Source organism: Balaenoptera physalus, assembly GCF_965194825.1.
Source record: "Balaenoptera physalus genome assembly, chromosome: 7".
Lineage (NCBI taxonomy): Eukaryota > Metazoa > Chordata > Mammalia > Artiodactyla > Balaenopteridae > Balaenoptera > Balaenoptera physalus.
In genome coordinates this window covers 96791944-96809908 of record NC_138886.1, presented here as the reverse complement: position 1 = coordinate 96809908, position 17965 = coordinate 96791944, and positions in this window count along the sequence as shown.

The following is a 17965-nucleotide window of genomic DNA, read 5'->3' as shown; positions in this document are numbered from 1 at the left end:
GTGCCAGGAATTGAACCTGGGTAGCCTGGATGAAAACCAGGAATCCTAGCCACCACCCCTTGGCTCTTGCCCCCTGTGAAAAATGCATTTCTCATGGAGGCAAAACTGTAAAAACAGGTACAAAGTTTATTAATAGAGACACAGCACAACAACAACAAGTGGGAGAGCACACAGAGAAACAGTTTGTTTAGTTAAGACAGAAGCAAGGCAGAGATGCACACCTGGAGACAAAGGGTGTGGGTGTCCTCCCTAATGAGGGGGAGCACAGTAAAGAGGAGGTGAAGTCATTTATATAGGGCAGTTCTTCTGGGTCTTTGTGTACCTTTGGCCAATTATCTGGTTTCCTTTTCCACACCTGACCTGCCCTAGGACACTCCCCAACGTGCATGTGCAACTTTTTTCCAAGATGGATTACAGCCCAGAGGCCTATGGGATGACCTTAGCATCACATATTATGGGGTGGTGCCCCCTCCCTTTTGACTCCCAACGAGCCTTTCTGCACATGTGCCCCAAGGGTGGGAAATGTATGACCCCTTGATCTTTTCACAGGGTTTAGTCCCACTCTGTCCCTGCCATAAAAATCTCCAGTGTCCAGTTATTTACCCTATTCCTGTTGCTGGTTTTTATACTGAGGTGCAGATCACAAAATATAGACAGGAGTCCAGTCATAAATATGTAGTCCTGGAGCCCATTTATCTCTTGCTTCAGGAAATGTAAACAGGGGGCTGGTTATGAATGTCCGGCCTGGAGTACAACTTCTTCTCACCCCAGGAAGGGCAAACAGGAGGCCAGCTGTAAATGTCTAGCCTGGAGCCCCTCTATCTCCTGCCTCACATTGGCCATGCTGTGGGAAAACAGGAGCTTGCATATATTGCTGAAGCATTGGCAATGCTAATCAAAGTACAACTGCATATCCCCTTGGACCCAGCAAGGTCTCTTCTAGAAGTACCTCCAACAGATATATTGCACACAGCGAAATGACATGTTCAAAGTTATTCATTGAAGCATAGTTTGAATAGCAAAAGATTAGAAACACCATAGATGCCAATCAATAGGAGACTGTCTAAATTCTGATACACCCATCAAATGAAAAACTATGCTCACTACCTTAAAAATGAACAAGGATGCTTTTTTATTACAATAATAGGAAGATTTCTAAGATGTATTGTTAAGTTAGAAAGGCAAGATGAAGAACAGAGCATATAGAGTACCACTAGCCGTGTAAAAAGAAAAGAAGAAAAGAATATAAAGAATGAATTTTTGTGCATTACAGGATATCTGGAAAATACTCAAGATTTCATGACTGTGCTTACCTGGTGAAGGGACTGGGAGGGTTGCGGACAGGGTAGGAGGCAGATGTTTCACTGGGGCTCTTCGTATTCTTTGAGATGTGAACTGTATAATTTATTAATTCTTAAAAAAAGTAAGAATTTTCAGGCTCAGAAATTCTACTCTGTTCTAACAACTTCAGAAGAAGGCCTTGATGTCCATACAAAGATGTTCACCCTGTTTGATGATGGCAGAGACCAGACAATAATCCAAATATCCCATGGAAGAGTGGCTGAATAAGTTATGAGAGTAACTTAAAATGACATGCTTTACAGCTCTTATAAATGGTGAGGGTAGACACAGTGGTGGAATTGGAAAAGATGGTCTTCAAAAAATATTACGGGTCATTTGAAAAGTCATATCAGGAAGAAATGTCTATTGACCCAAATCTGAAATCATAAACGAAAATTGATTCCAGATGGACGGCATACCTAAATATAAAAGGTAAACAATGAAGCTCTTAGAAGAAAACATGATATCTTAATGACTTTGGGTTAGGTAAGCCTTTTCTAAATAAGGTTACAGAAAATACTAAAAGGGAAATAAAAATTAGAAGTCGGACTTCGTCATTAGTAAGAACATCTTTTCATCAAAAGAAACCATTCAGAGAGTGAAAAGCAAAGCCACAAAAAGGGACATGGTATTGTAACACATGTATCTGACAAAGCACTCATATCCAGAACTTATAAAGAACTCTTACAAAATCATAAAGAAGAAGCAAACCTTCAGAAAAATTGGCAAAACCTGTGATAGACACTTCACAAAAGGTGATACCCAAATGGCCCATAAGCATTTGAAAAGGTCTGTGCTAACTCCACTAGTCATCAGGAAATTTCAAATAAAAACTGTAATACAATATTACTATAATCACCAGAATCATTCCACTCTTAGGAATTTAACTTGGCAGAAATGTGTAAATATATATATATATATATATATATATATATATACACACACATACATACATACATATATATATATATACATATATATTCACCAGAAACACACAAGAATATTCATAGCAACACTCTTTTTAATAGCCCAAACCTGGAAACAACCCCAAAGTCTATAGTAAAATAAATAAATAAATTGTGGGATTTTTACCTAATGGAGTGCTACACAGCAATGAGAATAAACAAAGCATAACTACTGGCAACAACATGGATGAATCCCAAACACAATGTTCAGCAAAGAAACTTGACACAAAATAATGTAAAATGGTGCATCTGCTATGGAAAACAATATAGCAGTTACTCACAAATTCAAAATAGAATTACTCTGTGATCCAGTAATTCCATTTCTGGGTATACATCAGAAGAATTAACAGCAGGATCTTGAAGAGATATTTGCACACCCATTTTCATAGTAGCACTGTTCACAATAGGGAAGGGGAGGAAGCAACCCAAGTGTCCATGGACAGAGAAATGAATAAACAAAATGCAGTATATACATGCAATGGAATACTATTCATTCTGAAAAAGGAAGAAAATTCTGACATGTTCTACAATGTGAATGAATCTTGAGGACATTATGCTAAGTGAAATAAGCAGGTCACAAAAAGAAAAATACTGTATGATTCCACTTATATGAAATATGTAGAGACGTCAAATTCATATCAACAGAAATTAGATTGATGGTTGTTGGGGCCTGGAGGGAGGACGAAATGGGGTGCTGTTTTTTAATGAGTATAGAGTTTCAGTTTTACAAGATGAAAACTTCTGGATATTGGTTGCACAATACTGTAAATATACTTAACACTATTGAAGTGTACACTTAGAAATAGTTCAAATGGTAAATTTTATATGTGTTCTTTTCCACAATTAAAACTATTTAAATAAAAAAAATTAAAATAAACAGAATATAAAGGGCTGGTAGGAAAATAGCAGTATATCTAACATCTAGGAGAGGAGGAAGAGGGCAAGGCTGAAAAATAATATTTGAATAAATAGTGACTGAAAGCTTCACAAATTTGGGGAAAGGCATAACCTACAGATTCAAGAAGCTGAGTAAGAATAAGCCCCAAAACATCATAATGCCCAGAAACAGCATAATCAAATTACTGAAAACTAAAGGAATAAAAAGCAAAAACAAAAAAAGAAACAAAAAAAACTTCCTGAACACATCCATAGAGAGATGACACATTGCCTTCTGGGGCAGATTGTCTCTAATTCCTGTGATTTCTCATTAGAAGCCATGGAGGCCAGAAGGAAATAGCACAACATTTTTCAAGTGCTAAGAGAAAGGAACTGTGAACAGAATTCTATATCCAGTGAGAATATCCTTCAGAAATGAAAGTGAAATGAAGGCACTCTCAGATGAAGGAAAACTGAGTGAATTTGTTGCCAGCAGACTTAATTTGAAAATTGCTAAAGGAAGTTCTTGAGACAGAAGGGGAATGATAACAGAAGGAAACAGGGAATGTCAGGAGTGAAAAAGAAGAATAGAAAGGGTTAATATTTTGTGAGGATACTAGATTATTCTCCACTGAGGTTTTAAAAATTGTTTGCTATTGAAAAGCAAAAAAACATATAGTGTTGTTTAAAGTAGTTCTCAGTGTATTCAGATAACATTTAACACAAACAATATTTAAAACAGAAAGCAAGGAACTGCTAAAAAAAATCAGGATACAAAATTAATGCACAGAAATCTCTTGCATTCCTATACACTAATGATGAAAAATCTGGAAGTGAAATTAAGAAAACACTCCCATTTACCATTGCAACAAAAAGAATAAAATATCTAGGAATAAACCTACCTAAGGAGACAAAAAACCTATATGCAGAAAATTATAAGACACTGATGAAAGAAATTAAAGATGATACAAATAGATGGAGAGATATACCATGTTCTTGGATTGGAGGAATCAACATTGTGAAAATGACTCTACTACCCAAAGCAATCTACAGAGTCAATGCAATCCCTAACAAACTACCAATGGCATTTTTCACAGAACTAGAACAAAAAAATTTCACAATTTGTATGGAAACACAAAAGACCCTGAATAGCCAAAGCAATCTTGAGAACAAAAAATGGAGCTGGAGGAATCAGGCTCCCTGACTTCAGACTATACTACAAAGCGACAGTAATCAAGACAGTATGGTACTGGCACAAAAACAGAAACATAGATCAATGGAACAGGATAGAAAGCTCAGAAATAAACCCACACGCATATGGTCACCTTAACTTTGATAAAGGAAGCAAGCATATACAGTGGAGAAAAGCCAGCCTCTTCAATAAGTGGTGCTGGGAAAACTGGACAGGTACATGTAAAAGTATGAAATTAGAACACTCCCTAACACCATACACAAAAATAAACTCAAAATGGATTAAAGACCTAAATGTAAGGCCAGACACTATCAAACTCTTAGAGGAAAACATAGGCAGAACACTCTATGACATGACATAAATCACAGCAAGATCCTTTTTGACCCAGCCCCTAGAGAAATGGAAATAAAAACAAAAATAAACAAATGGGACCTAATGAAAGTTAAAAGCTTTTGCACAGCAAAGGAAACCATAAACAAGACGAAAAGGCAACCCTCAGAATGGGAGAAAATATTTACAAATGAAGCAAATGACAAAGGATTAATATCCAAAATTTACAAGCAGCTCATGCAGCTCAATAACAAAAACACCGGAAACCAAATCCAAAAATGGGCAGAAAACCTAAATAGACATTTCTCCAAAGAAGATATACAGATTGCCAGCAAACACATGAAAGAATGTTCAACATCATTAATCATTAGAGAAATGCAAATCAAAACTACAATGAGATAACATCTCACACCGGTCAGAATGGCCATCATCAAAAAATCTAGAAAAAATAAATGCTGGAGAGGGTGTGGAGACAAGGGAATCCTCTTGCACTGTTGGTAGGAATGTAAATTGATACAGCCACTATGGAGAACAGTATGGAGGTTCCTTAAAAAACTAAAAATAGAACTACCATACGACCCAGCAATCCCACTACTGGGCATATACCCTGAGAAAACCATAATTCAAAAAGAGCCATGTACCAAAATGTTCATTGCAGCTCTATTTACAATAGCCAGGACATGGAAGCAACCTAAGTGTCCATCTACAGATGAATGGATAAAGAAGATGTGGCACATATATACAATGGAATATTATTCAGCCATAAAAAGAAACAAAATTGAGTTATTTGTAGCGAGATGGATGGACCCAGAGTTTGTCATACAGAAGGAAGTAAGTCAGAAAGAGAAAAACAAATACAGTATGCTAACGCATATATATGGAATCTAAGGAAAAAGAAAAAAAAGGATAAAAAAAAAGGTCATGAAGAACCTAGAGGTAAGACGGGAATAAAGACACAGACCTAGTAGAGAATGGACTTGAGGACATGGGGAGGGGGAAGGGTAAGCTGTGACAAAGTGAGAGAGTGGCATGGACATATATACACTACCAGAAGTAACATAGATAGCTAGTGGGAAGCAACCGCAGAGCACAGGGAGATCAGCTCGGTGCTTTGTGACCACCTAGAGGGGTGGGATAGGGAGGGTGGGAGAGAGGGAGATGCAAAAGGGAAGAGATATGGGAACATACGTATATGTATAACTGATTCACTTTGTTATCAAGAAGAAACTAACACACCATTGTAAAGCAAATATACTCCAATAAAGATGTTAAAAAAGAAAAAAAAGAAAAAAATAGAATTACTCTGTGATCCAGTAATTCCACTTCTGGGTATATATCAAAAGAATTAACAGCAGGATCTTGAAGAGATATTTGCACACCCATTTTCATAGTAGCACTGTTCACAATAGGGAAGGGGAGGAAGCAACCCAAGTGTCCATGGACAGAGAAATGAATAAACAAAATGCAGTATATACATGCAATGGAATACTATTCATTCTGAAAAAGGAAGAAAATTCTGACATGTTCTACAATGTGAATGAATCTTGAGGACATTATGCTAAGTGAAATAAGCAGGTCACAAAAAGAAAAATACTGTATGATTCCACTTATATGAAATATGTAGAGACGTCAAATTCATATCAACAGAAATTAGATTGATGGTTGTTGGGGCCTGGAGGGAGGACGAAATGGGGTGCTGTTTTTTAATGAGTATAGAGTTTCAGTTTTACAAGATGAAAACTTCTGGATATTGGTTGCACAATACTGTAAATATACTTAACACTATTGAAGTGTACACTTAGAAATAGTTCAAATGGTAAATTTTATATGTGTTCTTTTCCACAATTAAAACTATTTAAATAAAAAAAATTAAAATAAACAGAATATGAAGGGCTGGTAGGAAAATAGCAGTATATCTAACATCTAGGAGAGGAGGAAGAGGGCAAGGCTGAAAAATAATATTTGAATAAATAGTGACTGAAAGCTTCACAAATTTGGGGAAAGGCATAACCTACAGATTCAAGAAGCTGAGTAAGAATAAGCCCCAAAACATCATAATGCCCAGAAACAGCATAATCAAATTACTGAAAACTAAAGGAATAAAAAGCAAAAACAAAAAAAACAAACAAAAAAAAACTTCCTGAACACATCCATAGAGAGATGACACATTGCCTCCTGGGGCAGATTGTCTCTAATTCCTGTGATTTCTCATTAGAAGCCATGGAGGCCAGAAGGAAATAGCACAACATTTTTCAAGAGCTAAGAGAAAGGAACTGTGAACAGAATTCTATATCCAGTGAGAATATCCTTCAGAAATGAAAGTGAAATGAAGGCACTCTCAGATGAAGGAAAACTGAGTGAATTTGTTGCCAGCAGACTTAATTTGAAAATTGCTAAAGGAAGTTCTTGAGACAGAAGGGGAATGATAACAGAAGGAAACAGGGAATGTCAGGAGTGAAAAAGAAGAATAGAAAGGGTTAATATTTTGTGAGGATACTAGATTATTCTCCACTGAGGTTTTAAAAATTGTTTGCTATTGAAAAGCAAAAAAATATATAGCGTTGTTTAAAGTAGTTCTCAGTGTATTCAGATAACATTTAACACAAACAATATTTAAAACAGAAAGCAAGGAACTGCTAAAAAAAATCAGGATACAAAATTAATGCACAGAAATCTCTTGCATTCCTATACACTAATGATGTAAACTCTAAAAGTGAAATTAAGAAAACATTCCCATTTACCATTGCAACAAAAAGAATAAAATACCTAGGAATGAACGTACCTAAGGAGACAAAAGACCTGTATGCAGAAAACTATAAGACACTGATGAAAGAAATTAAAGATGATACAAAAGAGGGAGAGATATACCATGTCCTTGGATTGGAAGAGTTAACATAGTGAAAATGACTATACGACCCAAAACAATCTACAGAGTCAATGCAATCCATATCAAACTACCAATGGCATTTTCACAGAACTACAACAAAAAATTTCACAATTTGTATGGAAACACAAAAGACCCTGAATAGCCAAAGCAATCTTGAGACAGAAAAATGGAGCTGTACCAGTCCCTCCCATCAGGAAACTTGCAAAAACCTCATAGATAACCTCATCCACCAGAGGGCAGACAGCAGAAGGAAGAAGAACTACAGTCCTGCAGCCTGTGGAACAAAAACCACATTCACAGAAAGATAGACAACATGAAAAGTCAGAGGGCTATATATCAGATGAAGGAATAAGATAAAACCCCAGAAAAACAATTAAATGAAGTGGAAATAGGCAACCTTCCAGAAAAAGAATTCAGAATAATGACAGTGAAGATAATCAAGGACCTCGGAAAAAGAATGGAGGCAAAGATCGAGAAGATGCAAGAAATGTTTAACAAAGACCTAGGAGAATTAAAGGACAAACAAACAGAGATGAACAATGCAATAACTAAAATGAAAAATACACTAGAAGAAATCAATAGCAGAAAAACTGAGGCAGAAAAACGGTGAGTGACCTGGAAGACAGAATGGTGGAATTCACTGCTGTGGAACAGAATAAAGAATAAAGAATGAAAAGTAATGAAGACAGCCTAAGAGACCTCTGGGACAACATTAAATGCAACCACATTCGCATTATAGGGGTTTCTGAAAAAGAAGAGAGAGAGAAAGCACCAGAGAAAATATTTGAAGACGTTATAGTTGAAAACTTCCCTAATGTGGGAAAGGAAATAGTCACCCAAGTTCAGGAAGCACAGAGAGTCCCACACAGGATAAAGCCAAGGAGAAACATGCCGAGACACATAGTAGTCAAATTGGCAAAAATTAAAGACAAAGAAAAATTATTGAAAGCAGCAAGGGAAAAACGACAAATAACATACAAGCGTACTCCCATAAGGTTAACAGCTGATTCCTCAGCAGAAACTCTACAAGTCAGAAAGGAGTGGCATGACATATTTAAAGTGATGAAAGGGAAGAACCTACAACCAGGATTACTCTACCCAGCAAGGATCTCATTCAGATTCGATGGAGAAATCAAAAGCTTTACAGACAAGCAAAAGCTAAGAGAATTCAGCACCACCAAACCAGCTCTACAACAAATGCTAAAAGAACTCCCTAAGTGGAAACACAAGAGAATTATAGGACCTGCAAAAATAAACCCAAAACAAGTAATAAATGGTAATAGGAACATACATATTGATGATTACCTTAAATGTGAATGGATTAAATTCTCCGCCCAAAAGACACAGGCATGCTGAATGGATACAAAAACAAGACCTATATATATGCTGTCTACAAGAGGCCCACTTCAGACCTAGGGACACATACAGACTGAAAGTGAGGGGATGGAAAAAGATATTCCATACAAATGGAAATCAAAAGAAAGCTGGAGTAGCAATACTCATATCTGATAATATATACTTTAAAATAAAGAACGTTACAAGAGACAAGGAAGGACACTACATAATGATCAAGGGATCAGTCCTAGAACAAGATATAACAATTATAAATATATATGCACCCAACATAGGAGGACCTCAATACATAAGGCAACTGCTAACAGCTATAAAAGAGGATATCAACAGTAACACAATAATAGTGGGGGACTTTAACACCTCACTTACACCAATGGACAGATCATCCAAACAGAAAAATAATAAGGAAACACAATAGACCAGATAGGTATAATTGATATTTATGGGACATTCCATACAAAAACAGCAGAAAACACTTTCTTCTGAAGTGCGCACAGAACATTCTCCAGGATAGATCACATCTTGGGTCACAAATCAAGCCTCAGTAAATTTAAGAAAATTGAAATCATATCAAGCATCTTTTCTGACCCAAATGCTATAAGATTGGAAATCAATTACATGGGAAAAAATGTAGAAAACACAAACACATGGAGGATAAACAATACGTTACTAAATAACCAAGAGATCACTGAAGAAATCAAGGAGGAAATGAAAAATTACCTAGAGACAAATGAGAATGAAAACACGACGACCTAAAACCTATGCGATGCAGCAAAAGCAGTTCAAAAGCAGTTCAAAAGCAGTTCTAAGAAGTGTATAGCAATAGAAGCCTACCTCAAGAAAGAAGAAAAATCTCAAATACACAATCCAACCTTACACCTAAAAGAACTACAGAAAGAAGAACAAACAAAACCCAACGTTAGCAGAGGAAAGATATCATAGAGATCAGAACAGAAATAAATGAAATAGAAACAAATAAAACAATAGCAAAGATCAATAAAACTAAAAGCTGGTTCTTTGAGAAGATAAACAAAATTGATAAGCCATTAGCCAGACTCATCAAGAAAAAGAGGGAGAGGACTCAAATCAATAAAATCAGAAATGAAAAAGGAGAGGTTACAGCAGACACCACAAAAAAACCAAGCATCCTAAGAGACTACTACAGGAAATTCTATGCCAAAAAAAATAGACAACCTAGAAGAAATGGACACATTCTCAGAAAGGTATAACCTTCTGAGACTGAACCAGGAAGAAACAGAAAATATGAACAGACCAATCACAAGTAATGAAATTGAAACTGTGATTAAAAATCTTCCAAGAGACAAAAGTCCAGGACCAGATGGCTTCACAGGTTAATTCTATCAAACATTTAGAGAAGAGCTAACAACCATCCTTCTCAAACTCTTCCAAAAAATTGCAGAGGAAGGAACACTCCCAAACTCATTCTATGAGGACACCATCACCCTGATACCAAAACCAGACAAAGATACTACAAAAAAAGAAAATTACAGACCAAAATCACTGATGAATATAGATGCAAAAATCCTCTACAAAATTCTAGCAAACAGAATCCAACAACACATTAAAAGGATCATACACTATGATCAAGTGGGATTTGTCCCAGGGATGCAAGGATTCCTCAATATACTCAAAGCAATCAATGTGATACACCATATTAACAAACTGAAGAATAAAATCCATATGATCATTACAACAGATGCAGAAAAATCTTTTGAAAAAATTCAACACCTTTTATGATTAAAAAAAGCTGCTGAAAGTGGGCATAGAGGGAACCTACCTCAACATAATAAAGGTGACAAACCCACAGCAAACATCATTCTCAATGGTGAAAAACTGAAACCATTTCCTGTAAGATCAGGAATGAGACAAGGATGTCCACTATTACCACTGTTATTCAACAGTTTTGGAAGTCCTAGCTACGGCAATCAGAGAAGAAAAAGAAGTAAAAGGAATGCAAATTGTAAAAGAAGAAGTAAAACTGTCACTGTTTGAAGATGACATGATACTATACATAGAGAATCCTAAAGATGCCACCAGAAAACTACTAGAGCTAATCAATGAATTTGGTAAAGTAGCAGGATACAAAATTAATGCACAGAACTCTCTTGCATTCCTATACAATAAAGGAAAAATCTGAAAGAGAAATTAAGGAAACACTCCTATTTACCACTGCAACAAAAAGAATAAAATACATAGGAATAAACCTACCTAGGGAGACAAAAGACCTGTATGCAGAAAACTATAAGACACTGATGAAAGAAAATAAAGATGATACAAACAGATGGAGAGATATAACATGTTCTTGGATTGGAAGAATCAGTATTGTGAAAATGACTATACTACACAGAGCAATCTACACATTCAATGCAATCCGTCTGAAAATGCCAATGGCATTTTTTACAGAACTAAAACAATAAATCTTAAAATTTGTATGGAGACACAAAGGACCCTGAATAGCCAAAGCAGTCTTGAGGGAAAAAAACGGAGATGGAGGAATCAGAATCCCTGACTTCAGACTACACTACAAACCTACACTAATCCAGACAATATGGTACTGGCACAAAAATATAAATATAGATCAATGGAACAGGATAGAAAGGCCAGAGGTAAACCCACTCACCTATGGTCAACTAATCTATGACAAAGGAGGAAAGAATACAATGGAGAAAAGACAGTCTCTTCAATAAGTGGTGCTGGGAAAACTGGACAGCTATGTGTAAAAGAATGAAATTAGAACACTTCCTAACACCATACACAAAAATAAACTCAAAATGGATTAGAGGGCTTCCCTGGTGGCGCAGTGGTTGAGAATCTGCCTGCCGATGCAGGGGACACGGGTTCGAGCCCTGCTCTGGGAAGATCCCACATGCCACAGAGCAACTAGGCCCATGAGCCACAACTACTGAGCCTACGCTTGTGGAGTCTGTGCTCCGCAACAAGAGAGGCCATGATAGTGAGAGGCCCACGCACCGTGACGAAGAGTGGTCCCCGCTTGCCACAACTGGAGAAAGCCCTCACACAGAAACGAAGACCCAACACAGCCAAAAATAAATAAATAAATAAATAAATAAATAATTTTTTAAAAAAAGGATTAGAGAGCTAAATGTAAGACCAGACACTATAAAGCTCTCAGAGGAAAACATAAGAAGAACACTCTTTGACATAAATCACAGCAAGATCTTTTTTGATCCACCTCCTAGAGTAATGGAAATAAAACCAAAAATAAACAAATGGGGCCTAATGAAAGTTAAAACCTTTTTCAAAGCAAAGGAAACCGTAAAGAAAACAAAAAGACAACCCTCAGAATGGGAGAAAATATTTGCCAATGAATTAACTGACAAAGGATTAATCTCCAAAATATATAAACAGCTCATGCACCTCAATATTAAAAAGCAAACTACACAATCCAAAAATGGGCAGAAGACCTAAATAGACTTTTCTCCAAAGAAGACATACAGATGGCCAAGAAGCATATGAAAAATTGCTCAACATCACAAATTATAGAAATGCAAATCAAAACTACAATGAGGTGTCACCTCACACCAGTTAAAATGGGCATCACCAGAAAATCTACAAACAAAAAATGCTGGAGAGGGTGTGGAGAAAAGGGAACACTCTTGTACTGTTGGTGGGAATGTAAATTGATACAGCCACTATGGAGGACAGTATGGAGGTTCCTTAAAAAACTAAAACTAGAATTACCATATGACCCATCAATCCCACTACTGGGCATATACCCAGAGAAAACCATAATTCAAAAAGACACAAGCGAGGATTAACCAAGATGGTGGAGTAGAAGGACGTGCTCTCACTCCCTCTTGCGAGAACACCAGAATCACAACTGGCTGCTGGACAATCATTGACAGGAAGACCCTGGACTTCACCAGGGAGGATACCCCACGTCCAAGGACAGAGGAGAAGTCACAGTGAGATGGTAGGAGGGGCGCAATCAGAGTAAAATCAAATCCCATAACTGCTGGGTGGGTGACTCACAGACTGGCGAACACTTATACCACAGAAGTCCACCCACTGGAGTGAAGGTTCTGAGCCCCACGTCAGGCTTCCCAACCTGGGGGTCCGGCAACGGGAGGAGGAATTCATAGAGAATCAGACTTTGAAGCCTAGTGGGAATTGATTGCAGGACTTTGACAGGACTGGGGGAAACAGAGACCCCACTCTTGGAGGGCACACACAAAGTAGTGTGTGCATCGGGACCCAGGGAAAGGATCAGTGACCCTGGGGGAGACTGAACCAGACCTACCTGCTGGTGTTGGGGGTTCTCCTTCAGAGGTGGGGGGTGGCTCTGTTTTGCCGTGGGGACAAGGACACTGGCAGCGGAGGTTCTGCGAAGTGCTCCTTGGCGTGAGCCCTCGCAGAGTCTGCCATTAACCCCACCAAAGAGCCCAGGTAGGCTCCAGTGTTGGGTTGCCTCAGGCAAAACAACCAACAGGGAGGGAACCCAGCCCCACCCATCAACAGTCAAGTGGATTAAAGTTTTACTGAGCTCTGACCACCACAGCAACAGTCAGCTCTACCCACCACCAGAGCCTCCCATCAAGCCTCTTAGATAGCCTCAACCACCAGAGGGCAGACAGCAGAAGCAAGAAAAACTACAAACCTGCAGCCTGTGGACCAAAAACCACAGTTACAGAAAGATAGACAACATGAAAAGGCAGAGGGCAATGTACCAGCTGAAGGAACAAGAAAAAACCCCAGAAAAACAACTAAATGAAGTGGAGATAGGCAACCTTCAGGAAAAAGAATTCAGAATAATGATACCGAAGATGATCCCGGACCTCGGAAAAAGAATGGAGGCAAAGATTGAGAAGATGCAAGAAATGATTAACAAAGACCTAGAAGAATTAAAGAACAAACAAACAGAGATGACCAATACAATAACTGAAATGAAAACTACACTAGAAGAAATCCATAGCAGAATAACTGAGGCAGAAGAACGGATAAGTGACCTGGAAGACAGAATGGTGGAATTCACTGCTGCGGAAAAGACTAAAGAAAAAAGAATGAAAAGAAATGAAGACAGCCTAAGAGACCTCTGGGACAACATTAAACGCAACAACATTCGCATTATAGGGGTCCCAGAAGGAGAAGAGAGAGAGAAAGGACCAGAGAAAATATTTGAAGAGATTATAGTCGAAAACTTCGTTAACATGGGAAAGGAAATAGCCACCCAAGTCCAGGAAGCGCAGAGAGTCCCATACAGGATAAACCCAAGGAGAAACACGCCGAGACACATAGTAATTAAAGTGGCAAAAATTAAAGACAGAAAAATTATTGAAAGCAGCAAGGGAAAAATGACAAATAACATACAAGGGAACTCCCGTAAGGTTAACAGCTGATTTCTCAGCAGAAACTCTACAAGCCAGAAGGGAGTGGCATGATATACTTAAAGTGATGAAAGGGAAGAACCTACAACCAAGATTACTCTACCCGGCAAGGATCTCATTTAGATTTGATGGAGAAATCAAAAGCTTTACAGACAAGCAAAAGCTAAGAGAATTCAGCACCACCAAACCAGCTCTACAACAAATGCTAAAGGAACTTCTCTAAGTGGGAAACATGAGAGAAGGAAAGGACCTACAAAAACAAATCCAAAACAATTAAGAAAATGGTCATAGGAACATACATATTGATAATTACCTTAAACGTGAATGGATTAAATGCCCCAACCAAAAGACATAGACTGGCTGAATGGATACAAAAACAAGACCCATTTATATGCTGTCTACAAGAGACCCACTTTAGACCTAGGGACACATACAGACTGAAAGTGAGGGGATGGAAAAAGATATTCCATGCAAATGGAAATCAAAAGAAAGCTGGAGTAGCTATACTCATATCAGATAAAATAGACTTTAAAATAAAGAATGTTACAAGAGACAAGGAAGGACACTACATAATGATCCAGGGATCAATCCAAGAAGAAGATATAACAATTATAAATATATATGCACCCAACATAGGAGCACCTCAATACATAAGGCAACTGCTAACAGCTATAAAAGAGGAAATCGACAGTAACACAATAATAGTGGGGGACTTTAACACCTCACTTACAACAATGGACAGATCATCCAAAATGAAAATAAATAAGGAAACAGAAGCTTTAAATGACACAATAGACCAGATAGATTTAATTGATATATATAGGACATTCCATCCAAAAACAGCAGATTACACGTTCTTCTCAAGTGTGCACGGAACATTCTCCAGGATAGATCACATCTTGGGTCACAAATCAAGCCTCAGTAAATTTAAGAAAATTGAAATCATATCAAGCATCTTTTCTGACCACAACTCTATGAGATTAGAAATGAATTAAAGGGAAAAAAACGTAAAAAACACAAACACATGGAGGCTAAACAATACGTTACTAAATAACCAAGAGATCACTGAAGAAATCAAAGAGGAAATCAAAAAATACCTAAAGACAAATGACAATGAAAACACGACGAACCAAAACCTATGGGATGCAGCAAAAGCAGTTCTAAGAGGAAAGTTTATAGCTATACAAGCCTACCTAAAGAAACAAGAAAAATCTCACGTAAACAATCTAACCTTACACCTAAAGAAACAAGAGAAAGAAGAACAAACAAAACCCAAAGTTAGCAGAAGGAAAGAAATCATAAAGATCAGAGCAGAAATAAATGAAATAGAAACAAAGAAAACAATAGCAAAGATCAATAAAACTAAAAGTTGGTTCTTTGAGAAGATAAACAAAATTGATAAGCCATTAGCCAGACTCATCAAGAAAAAGAGGGAGAGGACTCAAATCAATAAAATCAGAAATGAAAAAGGAGAAGTTACAACAGACACCGCAGAAATACAAAGCATCCTGAGAGACTACTACAAGCAACTTTATGCCAATAAAATGGACAACCTGGAAGAAATGGACACATTTTTAGAAAGGTATAACCTTCCAAGACTGAACCAGGAAGAAACAGAAAATATGAACAGACCAATCACAAGTAATGAAATTGAAACTGTGATTAAACATCTTCCAACAAACAAAAGTCCAGAACCAGATGGCTTCACAGGTGAATTCTATCAAACATTTAGAGAAGAGCTAACACCTATCCTTCTCAAACTCTTCCAAAAAATTGCAGAGGAAGGAACACTCCCAAACTCATTCTATGAGGACACCATCACCCTGATACCAAAACCAGACAAAGATACTACAAAAAAAGAAAATTACAGACCAAAATCACTGATGAATATAGATGCAAAAATCCTCAACAAAATACTAGCAAACAGAATCCAACAACACATTAAAAGGATCATACACCACGATCAAGTGGGATTTATCCCAGGGATGCAAGGATTCTTCAATATACGCAAATCAATCAATGTGATACACCATATTAACAAATTGAAGAATAAAAACCATATGATCATCTCAATAGATGCAGAAAAAGCTTTTGACAAAATTCAACACCCATTTATGATAAAAACTCTCCAGAAAGTGGGCATCGAGGGAACCTACTTCAACATAATAAAGGCCATATATGACAAACCCACAACAAACATCATTCTCAATGGTGAAAAACTGAAAGCATGTCCTCTAAGATCAGGAACGAGACAAGGATGTCCACTCTCACCACTATTATTCAACATAGTTCTGGAAGTTCTAGCCACGGCAATCAGAGTAGAAAAAGAAATAAAAGGAATACAAATTGGAAAAGAAGAAGTAAAACTGTCACTGTTTGCGATGACATGATACTATACATAGAGAATCCTAAAACTACCACCAGAAAACTGCTAGAGCTAATTAATGAATATAGTAAAGTTGCAGGATACAAAATGAATGCACAGAAATCTCTTGCATTCCTATACACTAATGATGAAAAATCTGAAAGAGAAATTATGGAAACACTCCCATTTACCATTGCAACAAAAAGAATAAAATACCTAGGAATAAACCTACCTAGGGAGACAAAAGACCTGTATGCAGAAAACTATAAGACACTGATGAAAGAAATTAAAGATGATACCAACAGATGGAGAGATATACCATGTTCTTGGATTGGAAGAATCAACATTGTGAAAATGGCTATACTACCCAAAGCAATCTACAGATTCAATGCAATCCCTATCAAATTACCAATGGCATTTTTTACAGAGCTAGAACAAATCATCTTAAAATTTGTATGGAGACACAAAAGACCCCGAATAGCCAAAGCAGTCTTGAGGGAAAAAAATGGAGCTGGAGGAATCAGACTGCCTGACTTCAGACTATACTACAAAGCTACAGTAATCAAGACAATATGGTACTGGCACAAAAACAGAAACATAGATCAATGGAACAAGATAGAAAGCCCAGAGATTAACCCACGCACCTATGGTCAACTAATCTATGACAAAGGAGGCAAAGATATACAATGGAGAAAAGACAGTCTCTTCAATAAGTGGTGCTGGGAAAACTGGACAGCTACATGTAAAAGAATGAAATTAGAACACTCCCTAACACCATACACAAAAATAAACTCAAAATGGATTAGAGACCTAAATGTAAGACCAGACACTATAAAACTCTTAGAGGAAAACATAGGAAGAACACTCTTTGACATAAATCACAGCAAGATATTTTTTGATCCACCTTCTAGAGTAATGGAAATAAAAACAAAAATAAACAAATGGGACCTAATGAAACTTCAAAGCTTTTGCACAGCAAAGGAAACCATAAACAAGACGAAAAGACAACCCTCAGAATGGGAGAAAATATTTGCAAACGAATCAACGGACAAAGGATTAATCTCCAAAATATATAAACAGCTCATTCAGCTCAATATTAAAGAAACAAACAACCCAATCCAAAAATGGGCAGAAGACCTAAATAGACATTTCTCCAAAGAAGACATACAGATGGCCATGAAGCACATGAAAAGATGCTCGACATCACTAATTATTAGAGAAATGCAAATCAAAACTACAATGAGGTATCACCTCACTCCTGTTAGAATGGGCATCATCAGAAAATCTACA